Source organism: Coenobita brevimanus, chromosome 27, assembly GCF_032717465.1.
Source record: "Coenobita brevimanus isolate Jiangsu-jjx chromosome 27, ASM3271746v2, whole genome shotgun sequence".
In the NCBI taxonomy this organism is placed as follows: domain Eukaryota; kingdom Metazoa; phylum Arthropoda; class Malacostraca; order Decapoda; family Coenobitidae; genus Coenobita; species Coenobita brevimanus.
The window spans coordinates 24,978,830-25,006,786 of NC_136980.1; the positions used below are offsets into that span (position 1 = coordinate 24,978,830).

The 27,957-nt window shown below is 41.6% G+C and overlaps 1 pseudogene; it reads right to left on the reverse strand.

Annotated features, from left to right (window-relative positions):
• LOC145394512 (uncharacterized) overlaps positions 1 to 13,332 on the reverse strand; it is a 34,720-nt pseudogene extending 21,388 nt beyond the window's left edge.
• Between the last annotated feature and the right edge of the window lie 14,625 nt (positions 13,333 to 27,957).

A 27,957-nucleotide genomic window follows, 5' to 3' on the forward strand; every position in this document is an offset into this window, starting at 1 on the left:
GTAGTTATGGTTGTAGTTGATTGCGGTGTTTGTGATTTCGTGTTTCTAAAAACTGTGAATGATATGTGATTCTTCTTCTGCATGTTGTAATTTCGTTTATTATGAGATGTTGTGGCTCTTGCAATAATGTGATGGTAGTTGTTAGTCAGAGTTGTAGTAGTGGCTGCTGTTATTAGTATTATTCTGGTTGTTGCAATGTCGTATGTTGTGGAGGTAGTAGTAGGTGTAATAATGGTTGCATTGGTAGTGGTTGCCATGGTAATGGTTTTTGTGGTAATGGTAAATGTAGTAATGGCTGCTGGTGGCAGTTGCTGTGGTCGTAGTTGTTGTGGTAGTAAATTCTGCAGGAGGCTGTTGCAGGATATCATAATGAACCAATTCCTTTGCCCGAGAATTATCTTGACCGTAGCAGCTGCGAGAGCAACTGTTGACATTGTGGCTTCTGTTGCTCGAGCTTTAACCCGCCCCGTCCCAACCACTTTTCCATCACTGACTCCCCCCAATCCCGACCATTTTTGGAAACTTTTTTTTGGCTTAAACCTCTGCTTTTGGTGAGAAACATTGAAAAATCATAGAGAAATCGCTCACCTGAGGTTTAAAATACTCGAAACAGGTAGCAGTACCTCCTCACCTTACTGTGTTTTCTATCAGGCTAGCTCCAAAGAAAACGAGTTCTATGGGAGGGAAACCATTCCACACCACTCATAAACTGTATTTATTTATTTATTTGGTACGAACTTATATGTAGTATGAGAGTATATTAGTTTTCACACAGTAATATAGGTAATATAAGCATTGTTTCATTCACGACACACATCAACATACCTGACCTTTTTTGGCAACACTACCTGATCATCATTTCTGACTGTTTCTTCCTTTAATGCTATGTAAAGTTTGTCCTCTACATTGTCATCGATTGGGGAATCACTCTGGCCCTGAATTTCGCACCGTGGCACGACATGTCTTTACTGGCCAAGTCACTGGTAACAGGTGAATTTCCGAGACAATGCCATGCGGGCGGGAGAGGGAGGTCATGCTGGGTAAGGCATTGTCCCTGCCTGGCATCTTGTAGAGGAAGGTGTCCCGTGTATATGTACCAAAAATCACTCACGAAAATTGAAAATTGTGCAAATTAAGGACCTTGCAATTGATTCGTGTTTATTTACATCAACGGGATTGGCAGTGACAAAACATGTGGACGTTCATTCACGTCAACGGGATGCGGCGGGTTAATTGGGAATATGGCATTTGTCGATGTGGTTATGTTTCTGGTTATTATTGTTGTTTTTGTGATTATTAAGCTGGGATTTATGCTTACAGTGCTTATAGTTATTATTAATGTAGCTGTTGCATCTTTGTATATTGTGTTGTTTTCTGTTTTAACCCACCCCGTCCCGACCACTTTTTCACCACTGGTACCCCCCAATCCCGACCATTTTTGGACCCAAATTTTTTTTGCTAAAACTTTCGCTTTTGCTCAGAAACAATGGTCAATCACGAAGAAAGTGTTCACTGGGGTCCATAAGTTGCCTAAACAGGTATACCTTTGTTACAGCTGGTACCATGTTCTCTGTAGGTGGTCTGAGGCTCTCACGTTTTCTATGGTATTATAAGTCTGGGAAACCAATGAAAGTAAGTAGATATGTATTTATTACAAACATAAAAACATGTGATACAAGAGTAAATTGGATTTTATACAAAAATTGAGCTGAAATAAGCATTGTATCACCGTGCGAACCGAGCAAAATCGGGCAGACTGGTCACAATGAATCGCTAACATTCCTGAATCATGATACATATCATTTTTTCTGCTTACATAATACATCTCCAATAACATTATACCATTTTATATTTTATTGAACTGTTTTTACGTATTCACAGGCCTTTTGATAACATTTAGCGTAATGTTAGTGCTTATTTACGTAGTGAATGAACTCGCTGTGACTGTTGTTTCAACTCGTATTGCTTTTTTTCAACTTACATAATACTTTCCTAATAACATAATACACTTTTCCACTTTAGAGAACTGTTTTGAGATAGTTTCAGGCCTTACGATAATCTTTAGCGTAATTATAGCGCATAATAACACAGAGGGTGAAGCCGCTATGACTATTATTTCAACTTACAACCTATTTTTGTACTTATATAATACTTCTCCACTAACATTACACATGTTTCCACTTGATATAATTGCTATCACATAATTGGAGACCTTACTATTCTACTGAGCGTCATATTATCGCATATTTACACAGTGAGTGTTATCGCGATATCATTTGTTTCATCTGACACTAGTATTCAACTTATAAATTACTTTCCTACTAACATTACACCCTTTTCCACTTTATATCATTCCTATCACATACTTACAAACCAGAATGTTCTACTGAGCGTAATATTTTCGCAGATTTACACAGTGGGTGTACTCGTGACATAAATTGTTACAACTTACACTATTTTTCAACTTATACATTACTTTCCTGCTAACATTACACCCGTTTCCACTTTATATTCTTGCTATCACATATTTACTGACCAGAGTGTTATACTGAGTGTCATATTTTCGCAGATTTATACAGTGGGTGTAGTTTTCATATCACTTCGTTCAACTTACACTATTTCTCAACTTATACATTACTTTCCTGCAAACATTACACCCGTTTCAAGTTTATATAAGACTTAGCACATACTGACTGGCCTTACCATTATACTGAGCGTCATATCGCCATCCCACACAGTTTCAGTAGTGTAGGAAGTTATGGTACTCTCTAAAAGCAACATTGGTGGTGGTGGGGGGTGGAGAGCGGCGCCTTTCATCACTCGCACTTCTCTTCCCTCTCCCTTTTCCTTTACCCTTTCCCTTCCCTTTCCTTCCTTTCCCCACATCCTGGGGCTGTGGGGAGGAAGTTTGGGAATACTGTATGGCGAAAGACGTGCTGGGGAGTGGCTCCACCTCCTCTCAGCTAGGCCTACGTGCACCACGTGCTCGTGCTGCCTCCCTCACACCACTTTCCCTTTCACCCCACACTCCCACCACACCACTTTCCCTTTCACCCCTCGCTCCCGCCACACCACTTTCCCTTTCACCCCGCACTCCCACCACACCACTTTCGCCTTCCCCAGACAAAACACTAGGCCATACTTTATTTGCCTTCTCGCCCCACCTTCTGATCCTCGGGGTGAGATTTTTTCCTTCCCAAACCACGAGGCAACATCTCGTCCTAAGCTGCCGTCATCGTCATCGTCCTCATCCTCGTCCTCATCAGAATCTCTCTCTAGGGGATGGAGAGAGGTCCATGCAGGTGTTTTGGGTGCAGGCTGGCCTTCCCTTGCCTTACGATACGTGACATACCGCTTTTTCTGGGGCGAAGGGACCTCCTCATCACTGCTTGTTATTTCCTCCTCAGGCTGCACATAATCTCGATCCACCACATCATCATCAAGTGGAGATTCACTATCTCCAGTGAAGGCATCCAGGGCGGATTGTCTTTCGTCGTCTGAGAGACCTTTACGCGCCATGTCTGACCTGGGTCACTGTTAACAGGTGAGTGACCGAGACAAGGGCGAGCGTGGGTCACCCGGGGTCTGGGACGCTGCCTTCCTGGCGGCAGGTAGGGGAGGCTTGGGTAGTTGGGCGAATCGAAAATCTCGCGCGAATTTTGAAAATTGTGGAAATTATGAACCTTGCAATTGCAGGACGTTAAAGTACGTCAACGGGATTGGCAGCGACAAAACGTGAGGACGTGGAAGTACGTCGACGGGACGCCTTGGGTTAATATGATTTTGTTTACTGTGGTTGACTGCTATGCTTGTCATTGTTGGTATTATAATCGTCAGCTTTAAGCAAGGCGAGACGATATAATTTTTCTGTGTGTGTGTGTGTGTGTTCTTACCTACCTAATTGTTCTTACCTAATTGTATCTTTACAGGAATGAGTCAAGCTCGTACTGTTCCGTGTCTTAAACCATATTTATCATACATTTCCTTAAATTTGTGAATTGTTTTGGCACACACTCTTTCATTCGGAAGTGCATTCCATTGATCAATTGCTCTGTTTGAGAAACTGAATTTCCTTACGTCTTTATCACCTCTCTTCTTATACAGTTTTTTGCAATGTCCTCTTGCTGATGCTTCTCCATATGTTAAGTAATCATTTATGTCTATTTTCTCCTTTCCTGATATGCATTTATATAGCATTATCATGTCACCTCTTTTCCTTCTCTCTTGTAGTGTTGGTAGATTCAGTTTATTTAGTCTTTCTTCGTAGCTTAGGTCCCTTAAGCTTGGTATCCATCTTGTAGCGGCCCTTTGAACTTTTTCAATCTTGTCTATGTGTTTTTTGAGATGAGGACTCCAGACTACTGATGCATATTCCAGGGTTGCTCTAATGAATGATGTTATTATCCTTCTTAGCATGTCTTCATTTATGTATGTGAATGCTATTCTCATATTTGCAAGCAGTGTATACATGTTCCGTACCTTCTCGCTGATGTGGTCAGCCGGAGATAGTCCGTTATTTATAATCACACCTAGGTCTTTCTCTCTTTCTGATGTGTATATAGTTTTATTTCCTAACTTATAATCCCAATCAGGTCTTTTTCCACTTTTACCAAACTTGATTACATGACACTTGTCCACATTGAATTCCATTTGCCATGTACTACTCCATTCATGAAGTTTATTTAATTCTTCTTGTAGCTCTTTACAAGAGTCTGTGTTAGTAATTCTTCTTTGTATTTTTGCATCATCTGCAAACATATTCAGATAGCTCTCATTTCCAGCGTTACTGTTTATATCATTTATAAACACTAAAAACATGATTGGTGCCAGCACTGAACCCTGTGGTACTCCACTAGTCACTTCTTTCCATGATGAGTAGTTTCCTCTTAGTACTGTCCTCATTTCTCTTTTTATGAGAAAGTCTTGCATCCAACAAAACAGTTTGCCTCGAATTCCTCCTTGATGGTACAGTTTCCATAAAAGTCTTTGGTGTGGTACTGTGTCAAAAGCTTTCTTGAAATCTAAATAGATACTGTCCACCCATCCTTCCCTTTCCTGTATTATGTTTGTTACTCTGTCATAGTAGCTCAACAGATTAGTAACACATGATTTTCCTTTTCTGAAACCAAACTGTCTTTCTGTTATCATACTGTGTTCTTCTAGATGATTTACCCAAGCTTTTCTTATAAGTTTTTCTAATACCTTGCTTACAACACTGGTCAGTGATACTGGTCGGTAGTTGAGTGGATTTTGTCTATTTCCGTTCTTGAATAAGGGGACGATATTTGCTTTTTTCCAAATATCAGGTAGTTTACCTTGACTCAAGGATTTCTTGAAAATTAAAAATAATGGCTTACATAACTCCTTTGCACATTCTCGTAATACCCAACATGAAATTTCATCAGGACCACTTGCTTTTCCTCTGTCTAATCTACTTACACTCTTTCTGTATTACTTTTTCTGCTATTTGTATATCTGGTAGTAGGTGTGGACATGCGTGTTCCACATAGTCCCTCTCAAAATTTTTTTCTTCTGTAAAAACTAATTGGAAATTCTTATTTAGTGCTTCACAAATATCTTTCTCTTGTGTATAAGTGATTTGCTCGTCCGTAATGGATTGTATTATATCTTTTACTTTAGTTTTGCTTCTGATATAGCTGTAAAACAGCTTTGGTTGAGCACTACTTTTATTTATTATATCCTCCTCAAACTGTTTTTGGGCTTCCCTCCTTATTCTTGTATAGTCGTTTCTTGCCTGTTTGTAATTATTGTACGCCCTTTCACTATTGTGTCTTCTGTATCTATTCCACAACAAATCTCTTCTTTCTTTTGATTTTTTACATTCTGTATTGAACCATTTCTGTATTTTCTTATCTGCTTCTTTGTACTGTGGGATGTACTTCTGGACTCCTATTTCATAAAATTCACAAAAATTTTTATATACAGCATTTAAATCTTGTCCTCTAAGCTCATTTTCCCAATCAACTTCTACCAAATACTTCTTTAGGTCTTGATAATTTCCCTTTTTATAGTTTAGGCTCTTTTTGTAACTATCATTGCTGTTTACTATCATATGCTATCCTGAAGTTATAATTTAGTACTGCATGATCGCTTTTGCCGAGTGGAGGGTGATATATTAAATTGTCAATATCATTTTCTTGCCTTGTAAATATTAGATCTAGCACTGAAGGTACATCAAGTCCTCTTTTTCTGGTGGTTTCCCTCACATGTTGCGTTAAGAAAAACTCTTGTACGAGATCCAGGAGCTTTTGGTCCCAACAGATTTCTTTGCTATTTATATCTAGAGTATTCCAATTTATATTTGTATTGAAGTCCCCAGTTAGTATAATTCTTTCCGATTTCTCTTCCATTTTATGTAGCAATGATCTTACACTCTGAATTGTACTCTCTCAGGTCCTCATATTCGTCTCTTTCCCATGTGTTTGATCTGGGTGGCATGTACAAATTGGCTACAATTACTTTACCTTCAGATGTGTCGATCTCTACTGCAATCAGTTCTATTTGTGATGGTATATCTAGTTTTATTTCCTTGACTTTTAGATTTTTCTTAGTTAATATTATAATTCCTCCTCCTTTTTTAAAATATCTGTCTCTTCTCCATATATTGTATTCCTCTAAGTTTAGTATGTCATTTGATATCCTTGGTATGAATTTTGTTTCAGTTAGGCATATTATTTGTGGTTCATTTTCTCTGACATAATCATTCATCTCTAGTAATTTATATACCATTCCATCCACATTTGAGTACATCAACTTTATCATCTTGTTTATATACTTGTCATGACATGGTTCTACTACCTTCCTCCTTTTTCTTCCATCCTTTTTGTGTACCACTTTCGTACCTGCAATCCTATTACTTTGTAAAAATTTCTTCTTGTCCTCTTCTGATCTTCCCTCATTTTTTATTTTTGCTTCCTCCCTTTTCTCTTTCAGTAATTCCAGTTCCTCTTGTGTTAGGCATCTTTTTATCCATACATTTTTGAACTCCTCTTTTTCCTTAAGATTCTTTGCATTATTTAGTATCACTTCCACAGTGTTTACACTCTGGAAAGTCACCTTTAGAGATCTTGTCTTGCTTTTCTCATATTTCCCTAACTTTTTGTGTTCCTCTATGTCTTTACTACAGATTTCATCTGATACTTCTTTCAGTAAGCTCATTACATTTGCCATCTCCTTTTTGTCTCTTGTGATCTTGTTTTTAACTTCATCCTCTTCTATACCAGTGATTACTATTGATTTGTTTATCTCTACTGAATCTCTGACTAACTTTGGATTGTTTTGGATGATTCTTTTCACCTCCTTTTTAATGCTTTTTTCCTCCACCCTTGTTTCTAAGTCTTTCTTTACTTTCACCATTTCAGCATACGTGGTTTCTACATCATTTTTGTAGCTTTGCACAGCTTCATTTACTTGTGTTATCTTCTCCTCAATATCACTGCTCTGGTCAATAAGACTGCTAACTTGCCTAATTGTATCTGTGTCATTTTTTAACTCTTCAGTAACACTCTCGTGATTGACTACTGTACTTGCCATTTCACTCATTTTCTTCCTAAGTGTACTCAATACCATGGTTAGTTCACTGATGGTTGTCTTTCTTATTGGCCTCCCTTCCTAGTTTTTCTATTTCTTCCTTTTGCAAGTGCATCTGCTTCTTTATTTTATCAATTTCATTTTTGAAAGCCATTTCTAGTTTGTTTACATGTTCAACCAGTCTGTTGTGGGTCTCTACTTCAACCAGTTCTTGGTAGAATTCATGATTTTGCTTTTTACCTTTATTCCTTTTCTTTTCCAAATTTGTTTTACTGAAGTATGTATCCATTTTGCAATACTTAACCCGTCACGTCCCGAGCCTTTCCGCACCTATGACATCCCCCAGTCCCGAGCCTTTTTGGAAAAATTTTTTTTTCTTCTAAAACTTCCGCTTAGGTCGAGAAACGATGGAAAATCATGAAGAAAGTGGTCCCTGCGGTCTATAAGTGGTCTGTACAGGTGCGGTTTCCCCCCGCAGGTATCGTATTCTGTAATGGGCTGGATATGCGTTTACGTTTTCTATGGTAAGGAATAATGGGACAAACAACACACAACACCTCTACATTTATTGAATTTGAACTAATAAACAATAACAGTAACAATATAATGGATTTCAGACACATATATAGGAAAAATAAGCATTGTACCATCGCGCGAGCATAGCGAGTTAGGTCCGAGTCGTAACATGCTATATGCTAAGTTTCTGGTATGAGTCAACCTATCATTTTTTCTACTTGTATACTTCTGTTTCAATGACAATTTACCAATTACAACTGTTTGTAAGTGTTTTCAGATGTTTTCATTCATTTTGATGACATGCAGCATAAGTTTAGCTCACATCAGCTTAGTAAGCGCACTCGCTATGACTCGTATTTCAACATACCAAATTGTTTTATCCCTTTCCAATTATTTTCCCATTTACATAGAACCTTTCCTCCACCACTGTGAAGGTTTTCAATTATTTTCATTCATTACGAGGGCATTTAGCGATATGCTAGCGCCTATTCACGTAGCAACCACGATCTCAAACACTCGTGTTTCATCATCTACTTTATTTATTCACTCCAATTATATTTTCCCACTTACATTACACACGTTTACACCCCTAGAATGCACTGTACATACTGCCATTATTTATTCAAGTGAGCGTGAGAATATCGCCTGAAAATACCCTCGCAAGGAATGTTTCGTCATACATAATACTCACACACTTATATACTAATTCACTCACACACTTATATACTAATTATTCACTTTATCACTTGCTGACTTTTATTTTGACTAATACGTGCCTTATTCATTCGACTAAGCGTCAGCAAATCTTATCTTTATAGACACGCTATGAATATTTGACTTAGAATATACATCATCATATACAATAATTTGAACTTATATTATACCCGTAAGAATGTCACATAATAATAAATATATAATAACGGGCCGTATTTATTGCACTGAGCGACAGAATATCGCATCAAACAACCCTCTCTATGTAAGTTTCAACTTAGGGCAGATTTATATACTTACACCCAATGTTTTCACTTATGTTCTACCCCTAGGCACTTTATACTAATATTTGGCGATCCACATGACTGATATTTTCACAGAGCGTCTGTCTGTCGCATTTACCTCATAATTTCAGCGTCCTTTCGCATTCACACCATGCTAAAATTGCAGCAACGTGTGATATTCACTAAAACATGGGTGAATACACAGACCCACGTCACACTGCACGCACTCATAGCGGGTGTCCTTCCTCTGTGTCGTGAGTCTCACCTGGGAATTACTGCACACGTGACACCTGTGCTGGGGCCTAGGTCTGTTGGGCTGAGGAGGGATAGGAGTGGGGAAATGGCGGCCGGATATTCTCTGGGGAGTCTGGGTAATAGGGGCAGTGCGGGGGCGCTGTTGGGGCCTTTCAACAGCATACTTAGCAAAGATTTCTCGTGTGAGCTCCCTCACAAACCCTTCAAATGTTTCCTGAACTCCTGTGGTCATGGCGTGAAGGTGGTGGCAATTCAGAGCAGTGATATCTAGTAAGTGAAAGAACAGTTTCTTATACCACTTCATCGTGGTCCTGGCACACTCTACCGTCGATATCATGGAGTCAGACTGGTCCACGAGGCGCATGTTTATATTGTAATCCATTACACACTCAGGTTTCCAAACACGACGCCTGCTCTCGCTATGGTAATCAACAGAATCAGTACGGTGCATCAAGGGGCGGTGAACAGTGGACAAGAGGCTTACTTCTCTGTTGTGGTTCCACATTGTTGCAAGGATGTTGTTGGCTTTGAAGAAGACAACCTAACTCCTTGCAAGTTTCCGCCCTACCTTGACCATGTGACGCCGGTTCACCTTTACAGTTCCACAGACTCCCGTTTCATGTGTGTGAAGATAACGAGCGAGAAGAGGGCTAGTGTACCAGTTGTCGAGGTAGAGAACGTGACCACGATGAAGGTAGTCTTGTATCATCGTCTTTACCACTGCTCCCGAAAGTCCTATACTTCGATCTTCTATTATGTCTGTCTGTGCACCGGTGTACAAGACTATGTCTTGCACGTATCCAGTCCTACAGTCACACATAACAAAGATCTTGAACCCAAAACGGTGCCTTTTGCTGGGTATATACTGTCTGAATGAAATATTGCCTCTCCACAACACGAGACTCTCGTCTATGACGAGATCTCTATAGGGATAGAATGAGGATCGAAAGGTTTGCCTGAGGTGATCAAAGACCAACCGAATTCGCCTCATTTTGTCAGTGTTGTTTGCATTTGCAGGGTCATGAGCATCATAAAAATGGAGGTGACTTAGAATTTGTTGAAACCAATTATGGCTCATCACTTGACCAAATATGGGGGTAAACATAACAGGGTCCCTAGTCCTGTAAGCAGGAATTCTATTTTTTCTTATTATACCCATCAAAAGGACAAGGGCAAAAAATAAGAACATTTCTGGAATGGAGACAGGGTAATCATAAATCATAGAATGCCTACTCCTTGTTCCCAATCTTTCACTTTCTAGGTGCTGGGCGCTTGCAAACAGGTTTGTTTGAAAAACGATCTGATCTACGAAGGCCTCACTGAAAAACAGGTGGAAAAAATCCAACCTGCTTGAATTACAGTGAATACCTGGTGCAATGCAGCCAGATCGCCCTTGCTCAGTGAAGGGGTGAATGAGGGGAGAAAATTCACTCCCATCCTCCCAATCCCACGACACAAATCCCTCGTCCCCATCACCGCCTTCGTCTGGGTGGGGAGGAGATCCTGGTTGGGGAGGTTGGGGAGAAGGAGTACGGAGGGCTTCCCCACTGTCACTCCTCTTCCCTCTGCCTTTACCCTTTCCCTTTCCCTTACCCTTACGGCCTTGAGGAACATTAGGGGGCTGTGGGGATGAAATTGTTGAATATTGGGGAGCAGAAGACGTGCTGGGGAGTGGTTCCTCCCCACCTTCCCCCTCCATTACCACACCACGTGCTCTCTCACGCAGCCTTGCTCGACCACGTGTTAGGGGATATTGGGGAGCATAAGACGTGCTTTGGAGTGGTTCCTCCCCACCGTCCCCCTCCCTCACAACCCCACGTGATAATGAACGCACCCGCACTGGCCCACGTGATCCACTCTGCCGCCTCACACTGCGTAGGGAGAGCAATGACTCACTCACGTCACTCTCACTTTCCCTAATCCCAGGACTTTCCATTTCACTCCCCACTCCCTCCACTTGACTTCCTAGCTCCCCAAACAGAATGCTAGGCCCATACCTGCTCATACAACGTGGTGTGCGCTCTGGGCCATGATGTGTAATCACCTCCCGTCCATACCACGTGGCAGCACGTCCCACGGCTCCGTCCTCGTCCTCGTCCTCGTCCTCGACCTCAAATTCTGCTTCCAAGGCACGCTGGGGATAGGGATATGATATACCACGTGCCTTCTTTGCCTCCTGCCCCTCTCTAGCAGCACGGTAAGTCACGTACTGCCGCTTCCTGGGTGACGGAACTTCCTCGTCACTGCTGGTGGTTTCTTCCTCCTCTGGCTGCACATAATCCTTGTCCATCTCCTTGTCATCCAGTGGGGAATCACTGTCGCCGGTAAAGGTGTCCAGGGCGACTTGAATTTCGCTCTCTGAGAGACCTCTCTTAGCCATGTCTGAGCAGGACCGTGGCTACCAGGTGAGTGGATGAGTGGCGGGCTAGCGCGGGTTGCGCTGGGTCGCCGAGTGTCCTCGCCTGGTGACAGGTAGGGGAAGTTCAGGCGAGGGTACGTACCGCAAATCAAGCACGAAATTTGAAAATTGTCGAAATTATGCACATTGCAATTGCACGACGTACTGGTACGTCGCCGGGACTGGCAAATGCAAATCGTTGCAACGTACCCATACGTCGTCGGGACGGGGCGGGTTAAAGTGCAAAGCATATACTTACAATCTCCGTCTTGTTGTAGTCTAAACAAACCTTAGAGATGACTCAGTGTATTCTTTCGTCTTGGTTCTATTTCCGGTTTTTACAAGTCTTGTTGAAACTTATTATTTTTTTCCTTTTTATAATGAACAATCATTTAGTCTAACCTGGTACTGAGCTTGACTCATACAAAGATACTATTTAGGTAATGCCACTGGCCGTGATGATTTGGTACGGAGCGCCGGTGTCACATGTCCACCTAGATTGAATCCCTGTGTGTGTGTGTGTGTGTGTGTGTGTGTGTGTGTGTACTCAATATATATAAAAAAATTGACGGCAAAATTTCTATAACCTCCAGGAAATAACCACCACGCAAGGGTACTTTTGGTGAGGATTTGATCAAACTTGACTTAATATCAGATGCCATATATAATCATCGTCTGCCTTTCGCAAGGCAAGGTGACATAGTTTTTGTCAGTGTGTGTGTGTGTGTGTGATGTCAAAATTTCTCGAAAACTTGTGAATGAATTTTCACCAAACTTTCAGGAAATATCAAGTATGATGATGTGCAGAAACCCATCACTTATTGTGAGGAATTGATCAAAAACGACCCAGTGCCAGCCACAATGTGGACTGGCTTTTTTGTGAAACTCGGTGACTGAATTCTGTAGAGTTTAACGATTTTTTTTATCATCAGCACTCTTATAATATAGTCTTTGCAAGTGTGTGTGTGTGTGTGTGTGTGTGTGTGTGTGTGTTTTGCCAAAATACACCTTCAGTTATGGTTTGCAGGTAGCTTGTACCTTAGCCAACAGCATATTTTGGCAGGTGATTAGCATTTGGCCTCCAAATGCTTTTGTTTCATCTTTAACATGGATTGGGGTTTTGTGAAACATGATGACTGAATTCCGTAGAGTTTTCCGTTTTCTTAAAATTTGGTTTGTAGGTAACTTACTTTATCCAACAACATATTTTGGTGGGAAGTTGGCATTCAGCCTCCAATTGCTTTCATTTGTTTTTGTAGTTATGTGTAGATTGTATTTACAGATATAAAGACTAATCATGGAAGCTACTATAGTCTGTTGCCATGTTATTTCAGCTGACCGTTACATCCATAGTCATGGCTCCTTATGGTGTTGCATGTTTGTGTCTTGTGTTTTAACCCAAGGCATCTCGATAACGTATGGATACGTTGCAACGTTTTGTCATGGTGAATCCAGATGACGTATCCATACGTTTTGCAGTTGCAAGGTCTGTCATTTCCACAATTTTCAAATTTCACACGATTTTTGGTACGTAGATGCAGGACCTTTGTCTACCTGCCGTCCAGGTGGGGACACTGTCTTATCCCGTGTGACTTCCTCATCCTCCCCACATGCCATTGTCTCGGCAACTCACCTGTTAGCAGTGACCTGGCCAGTAAAGATATGTCATGCCATGGTACAAAATTCAAGGCAAGAGTGATTCCCCAATCGATGATGATGTGGAGGACAAATATTACTTGGCACCAGAGGAAGAAGCAGGCAGAAGTGATGATGAGGTAACGTGTAATGTCATGTTATCTATGTATTTGTCAATGATATGTATTTGTCAATGTTATTTATGTATTTGTCAATGGTCTGTGCGTGTGTGTGTGCATGTGTGTGTGTGCGAGGGTGTTGACCAGCTAGTTTATGCCTCTGTGACGTCAATGGTTGGTGGGGTGCAGTTAGACGGAGGTGAGAAGGGACGGCCAGCGAGACCGATGTGGGCAGATGACCTCCAGCCCTCAAGCAGTGTGGACTTGTGTATCAATTGGACGAGCTGGGCAGCAGTAATAAAAGAATGTCACGACAACATCAAGATTTGATTGTCCGCTACAAGCTATCTAGGCAACATGGAGGATGATAAGAAGACCGACCTTCCTACAACAACATTAGTACCATTTGATGCCTGCCTGATTCTGCAGTATGATGGCTCTATGGACATGTGGAGTGCGTCACACGGGTGGAGATGTTGTGTCAGATCCATGGAGTTGCCCTCGAATCAGTTCTGCCACTACGGCTGACAGGTGGGGCATTTGCTGTGTGGTCACAATTGCCAGTTGCCAGCCGCTGTTCACTGACAGAGGTGAAGAAAGCACTGTATGCAGCGTTCGCCCTAGATTAATGTGCAGCATATGAAGCTTTTACTGCACGTCGGCTACAGACAAGTGAGTCGGTTGATGTCTTCCTGGCTGACCTCCGACAGCTGTCGACTTTGTTTGTTGGTGTGTCTGACCGTACTCTGGCATGTGCGCACATGGCAGGACTACCAGACGATATTTGTCGTGCTATTCACGCTGGGTCAAGAGCCGAGGGACTAGATTTAAACAGTGTGTTGGCACGGGCTCGCGCTATGCTTAATGATGAGTGTGTGGCTGCTGCTGGGATTTCAGCACCAGTGTGAGACCAAATGCGGGTGCAACTCCCTGGGAGAGCACATCGCCTTCATCTTTGCTGGACCTGTGGCCAGCCAGGACATTTTGCTGCTGCATGTCCTCAGATGGGAAAGGACATTGGAGGGGCGGCATCAGCGCCAGCGTCCTCTCTTGGAAGCCAGTAAGTAGCACTCTTCCTGTAGTTCAGCTGCTTGTTAACGGGCGGTTGTGCCAAGTTCTTGTCGACACTGGTTGCACAGACACCATAGTACATGCCCCTTGTTGCATGTAGTGGCACCCGCAGATGACCAGCATTACAACGATTAGTGGAGATTCTTTCCGGTGCACCGGGACAGGCAGTGTGACAGTGGAAACTCCTGATGGCCAGAACACCTGGGTGCGCATGCTGGTGGTGTGTGAGCGGCCTTTGGGTGTAGATGTTGTGCTCGGCATCACTGGCATCTCAGCACTTGGCAGCGTCATAGTGAAGTCTCCATCAGAAGTCCAATTCTGTAGCACTGGGAGGTTGTGTGGAGCTGCATCATCGACTCTGGGACCGCTGGCAGTGGATGCGGCTGATTTCAGTGTATGATTTGATGTAAGGCATCGAATGTGGATGGTGTCATGGAAATGGATGAATGGAGCAGCACCTGACTGCATAATACTGTGGAGCAGTACAGCATATCCCCGTCCATGCACCAGGAGTTTGACCAGGAACTGGAGTCATGGATCAAGAACGGCTGGTTGGTACCCTATTATGAGCAGCAACATGGGGTGCCACGAGGGCTTATGCCGCTCATGGCTGTTTGTCAGAATAACGGCAGTAAAGTATGGCCAGTGATAGACTACCGTGAGCTAAACGACTATGTAACTGGCTTTACTGCTGATAGCGATGTATGTGCTGATCAGATGCGCAAGTGGCGCTGACAAGGAGGTAATGTGGCTTTTCTGGACCTATGCAAGGCTTATCTGCAGGTGCATGTCAATCAGCAACTGTGGCCATTTCAGACAGTGATGGTACGAGGCCAGCGCTACTGTTTAATGTGCCTTGGCTTTGGCCTCAACATAGCTCCGTTGGTCATGAAGGTTGTCAATAAGAACATCTTGGCTCAGGACCCAGATATTGAGCATGCAGTGTTGCCATACGTCGATAATCTGTTGGTGAATGAGGACCTAGCCAGTGCACAGCAGGTAGCCACACATTTTGCTGCATTCAACCTGGAATGCAAGCCACCGAACCGTGCAGCTGATGAGGCACGACTGCTAGGGTTGCACGTGCAGTCATCAGATGGCCAGTCGAAGTGGACATGTGACAATCCAGTCGACCCACCACTGACAAGAGTGACGCATCATGCTGTGTTCGCATGGTGCAGATGGTTAGTCGTGCACTTGCCAGTAGGAGGGTGGCTCCGGCCAGCAGCTGCGTGGATTAAATGCCGAGCAAATGCAGTGACACAGGGCTGGGACGACATCGTGGATGATGACTCCCTGCATCAACAGATGGAGTACGTGGCAGCACGGCTGGTCAGGGAAGATCCATGTTGTGGCCTTTGGTGTGTGTGTATGGCGACTGGGCAGTTGTGTGGACAGACGCCAGTGCTCTAGCTGCTGGAGTTGTTTTAGAGATGCCATAAGGCGGTGTAATTGAAGACACATGCTGGCTGCGGTGGGACGATAGCTCACACATCAACATGGTGGAGGTGGATGCAGCAGTCTGTGCAGTGAAATTGGCAATCGCTTGGGGTATAAAGAACATTGAGTTACGGACAGACTCTGCCACAGTATATCGTTGGATTGATGACGCACTGAGTGGTCATGCACGACTTCGAACGAAGGCTCATGGAGAGATGTTGATTCGCCGCTGAGTCAAAATCAGAGAGGGTGGTACCTGTGATGATGATGATGATGATGATGATGATGATGATGATGATGATGATGCTAATGATAAAGGCAACTGTGATGATCATAATGGTTGTATTTGATGGAAGAACCTTGGTTACAGGTGGCGTGGAGGGAAGTGTAGGAAGGACGATGAAGAACAAATCAATGGTGGTTGAAAAGAAAAATGTGTGCGGGATAGGCGAAAAAGAGTGGGTAGGGTGTTAAAATAATGTTATTCCATGTTATGTTTGATTTTGAAAGTGGGTGTTGTGACTGACTGCAGCTTTGGCAGTGACTGTGATGCTGTGCATGGTTTATCCTGTACCTGTCAAGATAGAACTTTTGACTGCAATAACTGTTTTTCTTCCTTTTGTTAGGGGGTTCTTTTTCTTACTATATTCTTGATCCCACAGGACGACTTTTTGCTGGGCCTTGGAAAGAAGTTACTGTAATGAAGGATTCAAGTTTTGCTTGTGGTAAATGCTTGTTTTTTTTTTTTTTTTTAGCAAGAGATAAGGAACGAAAGGCTAAGAACCGACAGACCAATGCTTCCAAGAAAGAAAAAAAACAAAAACAAAGACAGCCAAATTCAAGATCCGTTCATTTCGAGATTCCTGAACACACTGCGTTTGAAAGATTAGAGATCATGGTATGTAGGAAACACAGACAGGGGGAAACAGTTCCAGAGTTGACCTGTTGCATAAATGAAAGACTGGGAGTAACAGTTAACTCTTGCATTAGAGAGTTGGACAGAAAAGGGATGGGAGTTTGTTGCTAGACGGGTGCTACCAACTATGACAGCTGGTATGAGACCGTAGACCATTTACTGTACTGTAGGCGTGTGACGATGAACATGGCTGTAGAAGCTATATGTGTCTCTGCGAAAATGAATGAAATATTATTATGGCTGTAAATGTGTGACTGTTAATGTCACTGTAAACGCGTGACTGTAGACGTCTGGCTATAGACAAGTGACTGTAGCAACATGATTACAGAAGAAAACTTGTGGCTGTGGACGTGTGGCTGTTGACCTGTGATTATTTGTTAATGCAGACGTATGAATATACGTCACAGTAGAGGAGTGAATATAGAAGTGTATGTGTGTGTTACTGTACACATATGACTATGGCAGTTGACGGATGACTATAAATGTGTGTTTATGTGTAGTTGAAGACATATGACTGTACCCTAGTGAATAGGTGCAACTAGAGTACCTACAGTATATACTGAGAGTAGCGACAACTCCGCGATAGGACGCCATTTTCCTGCCAAATGCACGGCACGCACCGACTCCCTGCCCGGCGACCTGCTGTCCTCTCTCTCTCTCCTGCTGGTGATAGTTGCTATAAATACTGACGAAAACATAATATAAGAGAAGGTGATGAATGAGAAGTAGGATGCTTACAATCAATGTTTATATGGGAATATTTAACAATATACTACTATTATAGCAGTAACCTGTTGAAGGACAGGACTTGATGATTACATTCTGTACAAGTTTCCTCATGGCTACACTTTTACTAAGTTCTATATTATTCTTCTGTGTGTTTCTTTCGTCTTCTTCATTAATCTTTTTGCAATAGAAATGAAGCGAGCATTGATAAACTTGCTTAGAAGTTTGTTTTTGAGGTTATGACTTGTAGGAATATCATAATTTATGGTTAGGTTTACTGCTTCATTCATCAGGGTTTTCTTAATGTTATCCTTTCCTGTCAAATCACACTGACCTTTCATGAACATCAGCTCTACTTTATGCAGCATCTCATATACTTTATCTGGCAGCAATAAGTCTTCCTTTTGTGTATTCCTTGAGTAAAGTGAGGTGTGCTGCTTTATGAGCTGTCTGATGGGGTGATGACATTACATCTCCCAGGCACTCGTCACAGGTGGTCTTCGTGTTTTTTACACTGTGAACACAGTAGCCAATAAGGTTGTACACAGAATCACTCTCTGTCACTGACAAGTCCTGCTGACTTTTATCTGCGAAGCTTATTATGCTGACTTCAGACTCACGTGATCTGTTAAGTGTTACAGCTTCTAAGTAACCAATGATAACATTAGAGGTAAACTAGAGTACCTATATAGAGGTACTCTTAGGTAAACTGTATGTTATACTGAACCCCTTAGAAACTTGTAACATTCATAGACGGTTGACTGAAGAATCACGTAGGTACACGTCAACATAATATACATAAAATGAACGTAGTACACGTATACAGTAGCACACGAAAAAAAAAAAAATACACGATGCATGTTCCACGTATTGTCACAACACACGAAATAATAAGAGTACATGTAGAATACACATCAAAAGATTCTGTACGGATAATGCACGTAAGAATATGCGTAAAAACACAAGATGTGTGATAATAAACACACGAAAGGTAAACGTCATACACATATGAGCAGTAGCCTACGATAGTATAAAAGTAGGATAGTACAAAGGTAGGCTACCTTGGTATGAAGAGCGCACTAATATTTGGTGAATAATACTTTTTTTCCATGTAGGCATAATACACAAGTACCACAATGCACTCATATGAAGAGGAAGTATAATAAACATATGCAAGATATGCATAAATAACCATAAACAACTAATATCAACATAGTATGTAAAAACCGTGAATTTGTGAATCATCACTTCTTACGCAAATTCATTCTCACTGATTAACCCGTCCTGATACTCTTATCTACTTTAGTGGTTCCCTCTTACACCGACAATTCATTTATTTCTACGGCAGAGAGGAACAAACTCCCAGCAAATTACATGATAACATTCATTAAGCATACCATACCTCACATAAGACTGATTTAGAAGTTGGTTCCCACCCCAGACGATTGACTTTATTCCTCTATAATTTCCTTATTTCTGGATCAGATGGAAATGTGAACACTTTAAAGCCTTTCTCCGGACGATTGGCACACCCATAGGCAGAACAGCCCGGCATCACACCCACTCTCAGCAAAAAAAAACGGAATGCCTGCACGTGAGTCTCAGTCAGGCGGCGCGCGAATTTGGCAGGAAAATGGCGGCTATCAGCTGAGCGTCCGGTAGTCCCTATTTCGCTACTCTGTCGGTATATAGGTACTCTAGGTGCAACCATAGAAATATGACTGAGTACTTGACTGTGAACGCGTAACGGTAGACGTGTAACCGTAGCTGTGTGATTATGTGTGACTGTGAATGTGTGACTATAACTGTGATTATATACTTGTGGTTGGCTTCAGCTGTTAAGGTTTGACTGTGGCTGTTGTGGATATTGTGGTGTTTATGGATGTGATAGTGTAATGAAGGTGATGGATGTGGTGGATGTGATGGTTGTGAAGGTTGTGGATTTCCTTAGAATATGATGGTTGTTGAGTCTGTGGTTGCTATGTATGTGATAGCTGTGGTGGATGTAATGGTTGTGGTGGATGTAATGGTTGTGGTGGATGTGGTGGTTGTGGTGGATGTAATGGTTGTGGTGGATGTGATGGTTGTGGTGGAAGTGGTGGTTGTGGTGGATGTGATGGTTATGGTGGATGTAATGGTTGTGGTGGAAGTGGTGGTTGTGGTGGTTGTGAGTATTGTCGTGGATGTGATGGTTGTGGTGGATGTGATGGTTGTGGTGGATGTGATAGTTGTGGTGGATGTAATGGTTGTGGTGGATGTAATGGTTGTGGTGGATGTAATGGTTGTGGTGGATGTAATGGTTGTGGTGGAAGTGGTGGTTGTGGTGGTTGTGAGTATTGTCGTGGATGTAATGGTTGTGGTGGATGTGATGGTTGTGGTGGATGTAATGGTTTTGGTGGATGTGATGGTTGTGGTGGATGTAATGGTTGTGGTGGATGAAATGGTTGTGGTGGATGTGATGGTTGTGGTGGATGTGATGGTTGTGGTGGATGTAATGGCTGTGGTGGATGTAATGGTTGTGGTGGATGTGATGGTTGTGGTGGATGTAATGGTTGTGGTGGATGTAATGGTTGTGGATGTAATGGTTGTGGTGGATGTGGTGGTTCTGGTGGTTGGTGGTTGTGTCAATGTGATGGTGTTGATGGAGGTGACGTGCGAGTAATAATTCATGTTATTACTCTTTGACTTGATTCTTTTTTCCGGTTCTCTTTTTTACTATGAGTATCCCATCCCAAACCTGGTGTGTGAATTATGTGATTGTTTTCGTGGATATGGTGATCATCCTATAGGCGATGAATGTTATCATTTTTTTGAGAAATTATGATTTTTTGTGTTTAGTTTTAGTGTGATTGTTCTGCCAATAGCTGTCGCTGATCGTTGCTAATGCTTCCAAGTGTTGCTTTCTATCTGTGAGTACGTCATCCAGCTATGGTTGCCGGTTATTCACGTGATGGTAATTGTTGTTGTTGCCTCTTCCTTCTGCCTGTGGTTGACTTTACACTGGGTGACAAGCCAAATGGTTTCCTGTACACCAGGAAACCATTTACTACGCTGGGTGGTAACCATATAACCAAATTTTGGCGCCTGGTGGTTTAGTGGGTAATTATTGTGCTCCAGTCGGATTGAACCGGTGAAGGTTTATATCCAAGGGGTGATTGGGGTTTATTGCTCATGTAATGCCACTCAGGGATGAGTGAGGCTGGTCACTCTCATTTTAAATGTCAGGACCAACTGCCTAGCCCCGGGCTTCTACGGTCCTCATGGGGCAACGTAGGATTGGATGATGGATGGTAGTGTGTGTGTGTGTGTGTGTGTGTGTGTGTGTGTGTGTGTGTGTGTGTTGTTAATCCTTTTATACATATTTTTACTTTAGAAAACTTTCATCAGGAAACGTGACACTCGCACAGGTGAAGAGTGCTGTGAAGCGGCTGAAAAATGGTGGTGTATGCAGAGATGATTAATTGTAGTGGAGAAAGCAGAATGAAGTGCCTGATGGATTATGTAAGAAGGCATGGATGAGTGAAACTGTGCCAGCAGAGTAGGAAAAGGCTGTGATTGTATCTCTGCACAAAAATAATGGTGAGCGATGCGAGTCCAAGAATTATCGTGGCACAAGTTTATATATATTGAGTGTTATAGGGAAGGTATGTGGAAGAATTATTATAGAGTAAGAGAAATATAAGAAATCCTAGTGAGTGATGAACAGGGTGGCTTTGGGAGTGGCAGAGGATGTGTGGATCAAATATTTGCAGTGAGACAGATAGTGGAGTAGGCTAGTGAGAAGGACTATAAGGTGTTTATGGCATTGAAGGATCTGGGTAAAGCATACGCCAAAGTAGACAGAGAAGGATTGTGGAAGGTTCTGCGCATGTACGGTGTACATGGTAATCTGCTAGATGCAATGATGAGTTTTTATGACGGTAGTGAGGTAAGTGCAAGGGTAAATGGGCATTTAAGTGAATGGTTCACAATCAATGTGTGTGTGTGTGTGTGTGTGTGTGTGTGTGTGTGTGTGTGTGTGTGTGTGTGTGTGTGTGTGTGTGTGTGTGTGTGTGTGTGTGTGTGTGTGTGTGTTTGTGTTTAATAACAGAACGGACGAAGGGAAAACAAATTAATAAAAAAAAAATAATCCATACACAAGATTACTGGTGTCCTCTGTTCATAAAATGTCTGTAACAGTTAGACTTGAACAGCTGTGGGTTGAAAGCTGCAGGGAAACAACTCTGGGGAAGCGAGTTCCAGAGAGATGAAGTTCGGGGTATGAAAGAATTCTGATAGGCAGAAGTTCTGCAATATGGCTGAGTAACATTCCAGTCATGAGCGCTACCAGATGCTCGTGTAGCACGAGGGAAGGCATGGAGAGGTGGCACCATGGATAGAACTTCGTCTGAGCATTTGCGATAAAAATATCTGTAAAATAATGCAAGAGAGGCAACATTCCTTCTTACTTGCAGGGAAGGTAGTTTATTTGCAATGGTAGGGTTGTTAATAATTCTAACAGCTTTGTTCTGAATTTTGTCTAGTTTTAATGCTACCTCTCCACATCCATTCCACAAGGGTGAGCAATATTCAAGCTGAGAGCGCACATGAGCTAACTGTTCATCAGCGAAGAAGTTACGGACTCTGTACAATAATCCAAGTTTCTTTGAGGCGGTTTTAGCAAGTGATCTAACATGAGAGGTCCAGCTGAGGGCAGTGTTAAGTGAGACGCCAAGAATTTCAATACTTTTCGGGATGGGAATATTAGTAGCACTGAAGGTAATGTACGAATCTGGCAATATCTGTCTATTAGTAAACTGTATATATTTAGCTTTACCAGCATTAAATGAGTCATGGTTGTTTTGTCCCCATTCACTGATCGTTGGTAGGTCTTGATTTATGGAGATGGCTGTACTGAGTTGAGAGGTAGAGATATTAGACTTTGTAAATGGGTGTCTGAGTGTGAATGAACTATGTACAGTAGTGCTGAGTCAGCTGCATATGAGTGGATGGGATTGTGGGCGACAGATAAGAGATCATTAATATGAACCAGGAATAGGGTTGGCGCCAGAACTGACCCCTGCGGCACGCCGGCGTTAATCTACTTTTACTCTTATTTTCCTGTCACTAAGATATGAAGAAATCAAAGGAACAAAGACGTTAGGCCATAGCAAGGGAGTTTGGACAGCAAGGAACGGTGCCATAATCTGTCGAAAACTTTAGAAATATCAAGAACTACTGCATGAGTTTCTCCATATAGATCAGTTGATTGATGGATGGTATGAGTCAGGAGATTGAGTATGTCAATGGTGGTTCTTTCATGGCGAAAACCATACTGTCTATCACAAATTAAGTCGTTGGATTCAAGATGTTTAACAATGTGCTTATTAATTAAAGTTTAAAATACCTTATCAAGAGAAGATGTGACGGCAATTGGTCTGTAATCAGAGGGGTCAGAGGAACTTCCTTTCTTCGGAATCGGGTGGATATTGGCTTCTTTCCATGAATTTGGGAATAAAGAAATACGTATGCATAGTCTGAATAATATAGCTAGAACAGAGGCAAGTTCAGGGGAGCACTTTTCCAAAACAATTGGCGGAATTCCATCTGGGCCTGGAGCTTTGTTGGTAGGTAAACTGTCTAGGATGGATTTTACGCATCTTGTCTGTATTTTAAGTGGGGCAATTTCAGGAGAGTCAGGTTCTAGTATTGGGACATCCTGGCTGGTATCGTCTATGGTAGAGTTTCTGGCAAATGTACTGGTGGGGGACAAGTTGTGCGATGCCCCCATGGTTGCTCAATATATATATATATATATATATATATATATATATATATATATATATATATATATATATATATATATATATATATATATATATCTATCTATCTATCTATATATATATATATATATATATATATATCTATATATATGGATGGGGTAATGAGAGAAGTAAACACACGAGTAATGGAGAGAGGGATGGCGTCAGTAATGAATGGTGATGGATGGAATATATCATATTTGTTGTTTGCTGATGATGCAGTGCTACTTGCAAATACCGGACAAGAACTTAGTAGAGCAGTGCAGAGTTTTGCTGAGGTCTGCGAGCGTCGTGCCTTGGGAGTAAATGTAGAAAAGAGTAAAGTGATGGTAATAGAGAGAGAAGGTGACTCCCAGTGTGATGTTACAATGAATGGAGAGAGGCTGGAATTGGTGAGAGAGTTCAAATACCGGGGTCCTGTGACAGAAAAAAAGAGGACAACGTGCAAAAGAAGTGGAAAGTGAAGTACATGAGGAAGGAAAGTAGCATGAAGGCCTTGAAAAGAAACAGAGGCTTGAGTGTTGCAGCTGCACGAGGCTTACATGAAGGAATGTTAATGCCAACTTTAACAAATGGATGTGAGACTATGGTGTGGCACGAAAACGAAAAGTCGAGCGTGAGAGAAGTGGAGATAGGACTGCTGAGGAATGTATGTGGAGTACAGAGAGTGGATAGGATACGATATAACGTGATTCGTGAAAGATGCGAAGTGAGGAAGTCTGTGGACACCAGAATCAAGGAGAGTGTACTGAGATGGTATGGTCATTTAGAGAGAATGGGCAACAATAGAATGGTGAAAAAGGTATATCTGAGATAATTTGAAGGTGGGACGAGGCGAGGTAGGCCAAGGAGAAAGTGGAAGGATATGGTGGATGAGTGGATGAGGAAGAGTGATATGGAAGTCAGTGAGGCTAGGGAACTGACAGGAAATAGAGCTGGAAGGATGAATTTTGTGACAAGACGTGCATGATCAGGGATTTGGCACCGTTTTCTAACGTGACAGCGTCCGTATTGACTCTACCGGATATGTTTGTGTGATGCTACAGAATGTGGTGAAAGCTTCTGACGTATATCGGATAGAGCCAGGACTCAGGGGCCTTGAATGATGAGTGAATATAAGCGTGGCCCAGTGGACTGGGCAAACGTAGGCTCTCTGGACGTTGCTACTCCTCACCCTGGCCAAGGGTGGGAAAGGAAGTCCGGATGTCGATGAAGATGATGAAGAGAGACACTTACGGTTAAAGGACTTACCGCACTGAAACTTTCATTATTTTTAATGAAAGCAGTATATGTGTGGTTTATATACAATTACACCATTCTTTATTCAGTCCTGTCAAGGAACTGTCCTTTACAAACTCTGTATATTAAGGATTGAGAAACCAGGTACCTCCAGTGTTAAACAGTTGGATGGAGGCATTGAAGGGAAACCGTTAAATATGAGATGTTCAGACGAAATGCCTCTAACCCTTCCCTGATGACAAGAGATCCTAACACATTACTCCATACTTCGATCATGGCTTTTTTATAAAGTCGGCAGGTTTGAAGAGCTAACTACTTCACTAAGGTAACTTGTTATATCCTGTTACTGGTAATACCAGACAATTTTAGTTAGCCTTCGAGACGGTTTTCGAACTGGGGAAATTAAACATTGCCTTTCGCAACCTTCAAGTAAGAGTTTAGTACTCAGTTGAACAAAGTCGTCTGGAAGTATCAAGAATTAAATATAAATATACATAACGAACAGAAGCATTTAGAGAAAGCACAGAGTCGGCTCAGCATAAAACTTCTGAGAAGCGAGTCATGAAAGGTGGAAGGAAACAGTGGGTGACGTTGTTATATGTCTGGTAGTATCGTAAATATCCCCTGCACCACCTCTGTATTGCAGTTCAAAGCAGAGGTACACATACAAACTCAAAAAAAAAAAAAAAAAAAAAAAAACTATCTTATCTATGTTCTGGATAGGGGTGCAAGAAGAACGAGAAATTCCAATACTTTCTTTCATTGTACTTCCTATAAAGACAAATCGCACCTATGATTAATAAAAATGAGAGAGAGAGAGAGAGAGAGAGAGAGAGAGAGAGAGATTTATAACTATGAGATTAGTGAACCGACTGGCATGTTGTCAAATCGTTTGGTGAAGCTGACACTAAGGAAATGGAGAATATGTGTGTGTGTGTGTGTTCTTAAATAACCTAATTGTTCTTACCTAATTGTATCTTTACAGGAATGAGTCAAGCTCGTACTGTCCCGTGTCTTAAACCATATTTATCGTACATATCCTTAAATTTGTGAATTGTTTTGGCACACACTATTTCATTCGGTAGTGCATTCCATTGATCAATTGCTCTGTTTGGGAAACTGAATTTCCTTACGTCTTTATCACTTCTCTTCTTATGCAGTTTTTTGCAGTGTCCTCTTGCTGATGCTTCTCCATATGTTAAGTAATCATTTATGTCTATTTTCTCCTTTCCTGATATGCATTTATATAGCATTATCATGTCATCTCTTTTCCTTCTCTCCTGTAGTGTTGGTAGATTCAGTTTATTTAGTCTTTCTTCGTAGCTTAGGTCCCTTAAGCTTGGTATCCATCTTGTAGCGGCCCTTTGAACTTTTTCAATCTTGTCTATATGCTTTTTGAGATGAGGACTCCAGACTACTGATGCATATTCCAGGGTTGGTCTAATGAATGATGTTATTATCCTTCTTAGCATGTCTTCATTTATGTATGTGAATGCTATTCTCATATTTGCAAGCAGTGTATACATGTTCCGTACCTTCTCGTTGATGTGGTCAGCCGGAGATAGTCTGTTATTGATAATCACACCTAGGTCTTTCTCTCTTTCTGATGTGTATAGGGTTTTATTTCCTAACTTATAATCCCAATCAGGTCTTTTTTCCACTTTTACCAAACTTGATTACATGACACTTGTCCACATTGAATTCCATTTGCCATGTACTACTCCATTCATGAAGTTTATTTAATTCTTCTTGTAGCTCTTTACAAGAGTCTGTGTTAGTAATTCTCCTTTGTATTTTTGCATCATCTGCAAACATATCCAGATAGCTCTCATTTCCAGTGTTACTGTTGTTACATAGCCTATGATTTCATCATCCTTTGTGTAATTTTAACGCACAGTATGCTGCATGTTTGATCACGAGCGTGTTCTGCTTCAGTCCCCCCTTCTACCGTTATAGTAGAGTAAGTCGTCCTTTCTGTTGTTCAGAGTAGGATTGTCAGCTCTTTGTCCCCTATGGCTTCATTTGCGCGTCCTTCTTACAAGTTGTATCAAGCTCTGCCGGCCCCTATATAATGAGCTCAGTCTCTGCATTATTGCCACTTAGATCTACTCCTTATTTTGCTCACATCTCTGTCCTCCCCTGTACAGTTGTTATTATTGTGAGTGCTCAGGAAGTCTCCAACCATCTAGCAGCTGTGTAATTTGAGTATAACTGTTGTTGCATTTTTTCTTGTACTGTGTAGCGTAAGGTGTTAATTCTTAGGCCTAGTAAGGTTTTTGTGATTAATGTGTTTTTATGTCAGTCATTTTTAATAATATTTTGTATCTGTAATAATATATCTTGCATTCACTGAGTATTATCCGGTATTTTCATTTTATCAGGGCTGACTTAGATAAATTTACTCATGCTAATTTCGTTTTAATAGAGGCTATTGCAGTTAACCATATATTTAACCTGTTTTTTGCCATTACATTATCCTTATGAGTCCTGAATGTTTTGTTGTTAGTTTGAGCATTAAACTTTAACTTGTAATTTTACCTAACTCTTTGTTTTGAACCTGGAACTTTGCGGGACAGTTTTCTCTGTTCCGTAACATAAATTTGGCGACCTCGTATCAGGATATTCAGGATATTATCATAAGGATATTGCTTGATATTTTGTGACTGTGATTTATTCATGATGTCTACTATTACTACACTTGATGAAGCCAAAGATTTTTTGTCAAATGTGCAAACAGTTTGTGATGTAGAAAACAGAACAAAGAATGAACTTAAGATTGTTGCTCAACAATTGGGAATTGTTGTTCGCTCTCATCATTCTAAAGACCAAATTGTTGACATGATTAATGAAAGCTTGTTTAATGTAACTCCTCGAAATGAGCAAACGCAGATTGAATTAGCTAAGATACAGCTAGCCGTGCAGGAGGCCCGTGCTAAGGAGGCTGAGTTTCACGCACAAGTTGAACTTGCTAAGATTCAGGCAGACCATGAGTATCGCATGAAACAATGTGGAACTGGATCATCTAGCTCTGATGATTTTGATGTGGCTAAAAATGCTAAACTTGTCCCTCCTTTTAATGAATCTGATTTAACAAAGTATATTCAGTTGTTTGAGAGGGTAGCTACAGGTTTTAATTGGCCCAAAAAGTATTGGCCAGTACTCCTTCAAACTGTTCTCACCGGTAAAGCTCAAGTAACTTATGCATCTTTGCCTCAGGATCAATGTGATAATTATGATGTAGTTAAGAGCTTGATTCTTAAGGCCTATGAGCTTGTTCCTGAAGCCTATAGAGTAA